Below are 8,838 nucleotides of genomic sequence, written 5' to 3' on the forward strand. Positions count from 1 at the left end.
AAAAAGAGAGATCAGTGAGTTCCAAGATTTCGGTAACTCGATTGGCTACGAAAACTTTGTAACGGCAGGAAGAGGAATGCAGCCAAGACAAAACAGTTGTTGAATCTGACCATAAGACCGTATTTGTCAAGGGAAGAGTCAGTTCCTTTTGCAAAAGTTTTGAAAGCTGTGCACCTGTTAAAGCAGCGCAAAGTTCGAGGCGAGGGATGGAAATTTGCTTTTTTGGGGCAACTCGAGATCTTGCCATGATGAAGGAAGTATGTACCATGCCCTTGTCAGTTTCCATACGCAGATAGGCTACTGACCCATATGCGTTCTCCGAAGCGTCGCAAAAAACATGCAACTCTCTAGACCGAATTTGCTCGGGAGGTAAATTTAAGTAACAGCGGGGAAGCTGCATCAATGGCAAGTCAGGTAGCTCAGTTTCCCAAGCCTTCCAGGCCTGTTGGATAGGACTTGGCACAAGGGGGTCGTCCCAACCCCGTGACTTCATCCAGCATTGCTGTACAATGACCTTAGCTCGCGTTGTAAAGGGGGTAATATAACCCAAGGGGTCATATTGACTAGCGAGAACTTTATAGATATTGCGCATTGTTGTTACATTGTACTCCACAGTTCGAGATCGATACCCCAATGAATCGGAGGGACAGTGCCAACTCAGACCCAAAGCTCCTTCCTTTGGATCCAAATGATCTTGACTGATCCAAAGTTCAGCACTCTCAGACCTGGCTTCAGGAGGAAGATGTCTCACAACATCAGGCTGGTTACTTGCCCACTGTCTAATTTCGAATCCCCCACTCATCAGTAAGGAACGTGTGCGGTCAAGGTGCTTCTTTGCGACTTGTGCATGTGGGAAACTCTCCAAACAGTTATCTACATAGAACGACTGAAGTACAGAATTCACTACATCTTCATATCCTTCTTGGTGGTCACATACATGCCTCTGTAAGGCATAGGTTGCGCAACATGGACTACATACTGTGCCGAATGGCAAAACTTGCCATTCGTAGATATCAGGTGAGTTTGATCTCTGCATGTTGCGCCACAAGAAACGTAAGAGGGGACGATCTTCTGGTAGTAGCCTAATTTGGTGAAACATAGATTTTATGTCTCCACTAATGGCTACGGGATACTGGCGGAATCGAAGTAATACACCAAGCAAGGAGGGGCCTAATTGTGGACCAGGCAGAAGTTGGTTGTTCAGTGACATACCTTTACATTGATAGGAACAATTGAAAACTATTCGTGGTTTCCCATTATGCTCTACAAGATGATGAGGGATATACCATGATTCTTTCGATGAGTCATGAGGAAGTTCTACCTTGGAAATATAACCAGACTTCTCCAACTTGGCAATTTCTTGATCATAGACAGCAGCAGATTCAGGATTTCTTTGTAGGCGGCGCTCAATACTTCTGAGGGAGGACATAACTGAATTTGGTGAGGCTCGTAACTGAACAGCAGAAGCAGCATGCAACAAAGGAGTGGCATATCTTTGCACACCATCAATGTCCACTCTTTTGGTCTTAGAGGCTAACAAATCCAAAGCTTCTTGGTCCTGCTTGGATCTAGTAATGACCTTTTCATTCCTGAACGGAAGGATATCCAGTTGCCATAGTTTCTCTACATCATGACGAAGATCCTCAAGTGGATTGAGGCTGGTGAAAAGACATTGCATCTCATTAGTGTTGGGAATTGGAGTTGGGCCTTGCAGTACCCAACCCAACTGGGTCTGGATTGCAGCTGGAGATTTAGGAGGTCCGAAATACACCTGGTCAATTGGATTTATCAGGTGTGGATAGTCTGCCCCAATAAGGATAAGTGGTTGAACTTTAGAGAATTCTGGAAGTGGTAAATCTTGAAGATGTCTGAAACGTCTCTTTAAAGTCTCAACAGGATATGTCTGTTCTGCCAATCCCAATCTGGCAGCAGAAAAGGCATTGGAAATGGTATACTTCCTTTCTGGTTTGGCAGTTGAGGATATTTCAAAGGTTACAGAGGAGCCTTCAAGTGCAATAGTATCTTGGCGTACAGTCCTAACAATTAGGGACTCTGCTTTCCCCTTGAGGCCTAAATAATCAGACGCTTGAGATAGCAACATGGTACGTTCTGATCCATCATCAAGGATGGCATACGTTTGGAGGAATCGACCTTCATGATGGAGAAGTACTTCAACAACTTTCAGGAGCACCTTTCCAGAACCTCCAAGTCTACTAAGATAGAACGTACCATTATCCTGATCACGACTATTAACTCCATGAAGGATACCAAGATGTCGGCCATTGCACTCTGGACAGGGTTTTTTCAAGTCACAGTCAACAGCTAGATGGTTGAGCCCACATCTCCAACATTTTTTGTTTTCTCTAATCCAATCACCCTTTTTGTTGTCTTCTAGAGATCTAAAGGAAGGACACAGGCCAATGAAATGCTGTCTACTGGAACAATATGCACATGAATACTTGGAACACTGCTCTGGATTTCTCGGGTTCTGGGGTTGCTTATTACTGGATCTTGATGCAACATAATTACCATTAGCTCCATACAAGACTGTCCGAGTGTTCGAGTGAGTCTTTGCTTGAGGTTTATTTAGGAATGGTTTTGGGAAGTCACTAACTTGATCAGCCATTGCTTGACATTCAGCTTCTTCTTGGAGCCAGACAGAAAAGTTAACCAAGTTGTAATTTTGACCATTTACGCTAGCACGAGCATAACGGGCAAAGTTGGTCACATATTCTGTAGGCAATTTACTAAGCAGTTGTTGTACATGAGAGGCACAGGTTAGTTCCGATTTAGCTTGATCTTGGCCCAAAGATTGGAGCATGCCAACCAAAGCTCGAACCTTCAGTGCGAAACTACTAAACGCTCTGCTGTCACCTGGTCTCACCTTAGGAAGAGCTAGAATGGCTTTGATTTCTCTCAAAACTAGCTGATGGGGTTGCCCATATTTCTGTTGAAGTGCAAAAAGAGCCATACTGTATGGTCTAGGATCATTAGCATAAGCTAGAGCTAAATTGCGAGCAAGAGGAAATTTTAAATGATCCAACAAGATATGGTATTTGCAATGTTCTGACTCATAAGGTGACAACAGGTTTGTCAGAGCTAACTGCAACATTGCAAATTCTTGAGGATCATCATTCACCAGAAAAGGAAAGGAAGGTCCCTGCACACGAGAAATAGGATAGGAAATGGCTTGTTGTGAAGCATATGGCTGGGAGTATGGATGAGAATGAAAATATGGAATTCCAGATGCCTGGGTAGTGGAAACAATCGGTTGGACAAATGGAGGATGTTGTTGTACAACAAGATTCCCTGAGTAACCTACAGAATGTGGCTGCGTATAGTAACCTACATTAGCTGAGGATACATGAGGAGTCGGTTGAGGCTGAGAGGGTAACTGTTCTGGTCTGATCTGTGAAGGCAACTGAGTATTAACCAAAGAGGAGAAGGAATTACTTGGTAAATAACCGCCTGCCTGTGTTAAACCAGCTGGTTGTACAAACACTTGCGGTGCTTGGATTTGAGGGGAATTAACAGGGTCAGCAACTACTGGAACTACAGGAGATTGGGTCATAATACCTGCTTGTAGTTGTAATGTGTCAGATGTATGTATATGTTGAGGTGGACTACGTAACAATGAAGAAGGTGGAAGGGGCAGAGAACTAGGCCTACACAATGGAAGTGGTGATGGAGCAGCCGATGAATTACCTTGCTTACATGTAGATTTCTGTTCAGCTTTCTTAATACATGCACACAATTCTTGAACAATAGGTGGTTTATCAACAGCATTATCATCATCAGAAGCATTGTCATCATCATCAAACGACTCAGATAAATCAGAATGTTTGGAAGAAACTACTAACCGTGACATTCTAGACATAATCTCTCCAAGCATACTCTTAAGTCCAAGTATTTCTTGTTTAACATCCATATCGAGCAAGTCAGGCTGATACTGTTCATCTTGAGCAGATGAGCAAGTGGCAGGTCCCAAAGAACATGAATTTTCATTGTCTGTTTGTTGACTGTCACCTACAACTAATGTTGGTGAGGAAGGAGGTGGAGGATAAGCATGTTCTCGTACCATACAGTCTGGAAAACGGGCAGGAGGTCTTCTCATTCTTACACTACGCCGGGCTGCAGGTCTTGTATAATTCATCCCACCAAATTTCTACCTCCGGCTCGAAGGACCATATGTTGAATATGTGTTGTTATAATATCCAAAGTTCTTTAAAACTGTAGAAACTTGGTGGTATGTCTGATTAAAACACTGAAAGATACCAGTCCTTTGCTCTCTTTTATTCCACTGAAGTGAAGAATCATGAATCTTTAACAATTAACATGACACGTAGTTCACATGGAGCAGGACTACCATGATGGACATGATGACAGGATGCACAGGATACACAACAGGATGGTTTTAAGTCACTACAAACAATATAAAAAGAGAATCAAACTCATACAAACAACTCATCAATAAACATCAATATTGTACTCAATTCAAACAAGGATTGAATATCCAAACAATTCAAATAAACAAATTCAAACTATACAATGAGCAAACAAACTTACTTAACACATCCTAAGGAAAGGACTCAAAGGACATGGTTGGGTGCCCATTCAAACACCCACACCTCACCAAGGCAGAAAAGGGACAAAGGAAGGAAGTGAGGTCTATTTATAGACCTCAACCAGGGGGATTATGGGTAATGTAGTGCACCAGATATGGGTTCATCCTAATCGTAGTTTACTAGGAATTGTGGGTAATGTAGTACAAATAAAAGTAAGGGAAAAATAAGAAAAAAAACACAACAACAAATGAGTCAAATTCACAACATTCCTCTCCCTCAAAGTCTTTACTGGGTGTGAGTGTTCGGCTAAACTTAGTTGTTGAGCAGTGAAGGCACCTTTGATGTGATATCTTTTAGTAGGCTGAGCTCTTGGCGAGATCACAAATGAAATTGCTGCTCCTCTAAGAACTTGTAACTCCTGTCTGATTGTTCGGAGTGGTAGGTCTTCAGGTTGACCCTTAAGGCCCAACTGCTGAGCTGCAGTATGAAGGAGGATAGTTCTCTCTGATCCATCATCTTGGATTGCGTATGCACTCATCTTCCTCTTACCATTTCTGAGAATCACCTTGCTGATCTTAAGCAACACTTTTCGGTCGGTAGGCGGTTTATGGATCAGAAGAATCTCATTACTGGTGTTGAAAAGACAAGTGTTGGTATCAGCAGGTTCGTCTTGGGCAAGCTTTGGATTCTCAGACTTCCCAACACTGATGTCATGCAGAGCTATGAGGTGTCGGCTACTACACTGTCTACAACGCATCTTCAAATTACATTCTGCTGACTTATGGGTTCTGCCACAACGCCAGCATCTGTTGTTGTCTTTAACCCAGCTTCGTTTTTGGTCCTTGGTAAGCTGTTTGAAGTTGATGCAGTTGTTGAGGGAGTGTTTACTGTTGTCACAGTAGGGGCAGTAGGGTTTTAGAGAAGTCCCAGATGGTGAAGCAGATAGCTTAGATTCTGGTATCACCTTCTCTGTGCCCAGAAAGATTGTGGTGCTTTTAGCGGCTGGTCTAGAGTCTCTGATTGTCTCTCTGGATCGTGTTGAGGGCCCTCTGCGCTGATTGCTTACAAACCTTGAAGTATCCTCTTGAACTTCGATTTCAAACTCCAACCATTCTGCCAAATCCAGAAGAGTGGGGATGGGCACACGATGTGGATGTGCAAACCTCCGAAACCCTGATCTCAGGTCGTGTGGAAGCTTCCCAAGCAGTCGAGACACATGTGATCCACATTGTAGCTCGAAGGTACCCTTCCTGCCTAACTGCTCTAACATGCCCACCAGTGAACGTACTTTAAGAGCGAAAAGGCGAAAGGACTTCTGGTCTCCACTAGCTATGGCTGGGCCATCCATTAACTCTGCAATCCACTGCAGAGCTAGCTGATGTGGCTGGCCATACTGCTGGTCTAAAGCAGCCATTGTCTTTGTGTAAGGTTGATGTGAATGGCAGTATGAGTCAGCGATTAATAAAGCCTCTTCTAACTTCAGATGGTCCATCAGTATCTGAAATTTGAATCTTTCTGTTGCATTTGCTGGAAGGATATTCTCCAGAGCAATTTTCAATCGTGAGAACTCTCTTGGGTTGGGATGTATGAAGTCAGGAATCAGTGGCGTTGGACCTCGATACATCATTTCTTGTTCAGGCGGAGAGGGAGTACGTGACCGATATGGCATTTGTGGATGCCTCACAGGGTCTTGAGATTCCCCATATAGAGGGTCTTGCCTGTATAAGTGGGAAACTTCTGATCTCTGACCCTCTTGTGGTACGTAATTTTGAGAAAAGCTCTGTTTGGTATGGGAAGCAGATGCTGGAGGTGGGTTATGTGCTGGACTTCAATGCTTGTCCACAGTCTGATGCTCACTTTGCTGTCTGAAGCGTTGGGCTGGTAAGGGTCTGAAACTTGCTTCAACAGAACGGGTTTGTGACTGGCCACGTGGGGCAGGTACAGGGTAAATGGAGCTGTGCTGCCTTGGAAGGGCGACAGGTGAAGTGGACTGATTTGCAGGAAATTGCTGCTCCATACGAATTTGTAGCTGCTTCATTTGTTGCTTGAGCTGAGAAAGCTCCTTTGCATATTGGTCATTGGTGCTCTGAAATGAGTCCCTTTCCTGCTGTATCATCTGCAAGGCTTCCCGGAGATCCTTATTCTCCCTCCTTATGATGTCTGATGCAGATTCCTGCTCGTCATCGCACCATGGTGGTGGACTGTCAGCTTCATAAGCTGGTAGCACTGGCGTAAAGCCAGTTGCGCCTTCCTCCACTTCATCGCCTTCAGCCAGTCTAGTTGGGTTAGTGAGTGGTGACATGGGTTGTGATACCGACTTATGGCGGGTAAATCCAGTGAGGTCATACTCATCATAACGTGCGGGAAGGACCGTCCTCCTCCTGACGCGCACAGTTGGATCATCCTCAGCATACTGTGACATCTTCTATATCTTCCGCAAGTCCTGAACTCCGGCTCGAAGGACCATGTAAAATGGTTCTGCTTTTAGAAGCTTTTCACCATAGAATAATTTACCGGCTCAGGGTGCTGACCCACCAAAGACTGTCCTATTAGAGACTGAACAAAGATGATTCACGGGAATAACCCATTTATTGTCACCACTCAACAGACTGGTTTGTATGTAGTTGGGACTGTGGTTGTGGTTTTCTAAAAATAAAAAGTAACAAACATGAATATACATAGTAGAAATGATAATAGTGAGAATAAATTACAACAAAAATATTGGCAACAATACAGCACAATAAATAAATATAATAAGATTTAAACATTATTAGCAGGATGTGCTACAAGGCGATCTGTAATTTCTATCTTACAAGCACGCAGTTGTAACTTGACACCTTATTAGAGCCCAGCGGATTGTGTAGCGCTACTCTGTCTGGGCTACGAGAACGCATGTGCGCAGAAAGTTGTTTATCGTTACACAGAGAAATATAAATGAACGTTGCATCAAACAGGAACATTACACGTCTTAATAACAACAAATGTAACTTTAACACTCTTAATAATGTAGATAGATATGTAAACACACAACTACGGGGCTACAGGCACACTTACTATGAGAACACGCAGATACCTAATAAACATCGTTACCTCACAAGTATAATCACTCGTTTACAAAGGCAGATTTGTATCGCATCGATTATATGATTGACGATCCAAACTTACTTATAAATTCACGCACAACACTTGATCCAAAAGCGATCTTTCAAGAGTCCAAACACAAAATGGTGCGCAGTAACTTTAGCGTCCGTCTCGGCCTCCCGCTGCACTGAACAACTGTCTCTGTGAGGGCGGGGGAGATCAGGTGATCCAGGTTTCTGGACGCTGGTTGGCTCAGGTGAAGTGCTCTATGTATGTGTGTGCCTCAACAAACAGAACGGGGAGATTTAAGAAAGAGGGGTTAGAATAACAAAAAAACATAGCCTTTTTTACAAATAGTATCTGCAGGCTGCAACGTAAGCAAACTTAAGTGTACATGGTTTACAATGTGTATGTTATTACATCGTCATCAGCTGAATGCTTGCCATCGTAGGATAGGATTTGAGACACAAGACAAGTTTTGCTCTTGCAGCTCTTTCCTGTTTTCAATAAAAAACAAAACCACAAGAGACTGCTTGAAAAATATCCAAACAGATAATTTTCATTTTCTATTTATTTACATGTCCCATCTGTAAAAACCTTATTTTATGCTTTACATTGAGTTTATAATTTTGATTTCTTTATGCGGTATGGTATCCACGTGAATGATTCTTTAATTAAATAAACATAACAATCGATAAATATTAAAACATAATACACTCTGAGCAGCTGCTGGCTTACACTGGTCACGTTAACGAGTGTCTAAACGACCGATTTTTAAGTAAGCATGCAGTATAAAACAAAATGAGACGATCAACAGCTGAATCGTATCTGGATTCTGGAACTATGGACTCGCACTGATGATGTAACGTAAGGTAGGCACGCCCACAGCGGGTTATGATTGGTCGATCGACAGGCTTAAATCTGATTGGCTAAAGTGTACGAGTGACCCGCGTGGGAGGAGTTCGCTGCCAGGAAAGTCTCAAAAACACACACGCAAGTCTAAAAAATACACACGCAAAAAAGGCTATTCAAACATTCACAGTCCGGGATACACTCGTGATTTTTAAACATTCAAAATTGTTGTACACAGTTGTAAATCTGTGAATTGTGTTTTGCAATTTGTGAAACGTATTTTATGAATTTATATTCTTATTTTTTGCATGTGAATTGGTTTTTGTGAACATATATATAT

The sequence above is a fragment of the Garra rufa genome, chromosome 1 (genome assembly GCF_049309525.1).
Source record: "Garra rufa chromosome 1, GarRuf1.0, whole genome shotgun sequence".
NCBI classification, from domain to species: Eukaryota; Metazoa; Chordata; class Actinopteri; order Cypriniformes; family Cyprinidae; genus Garra; species Garra rufa.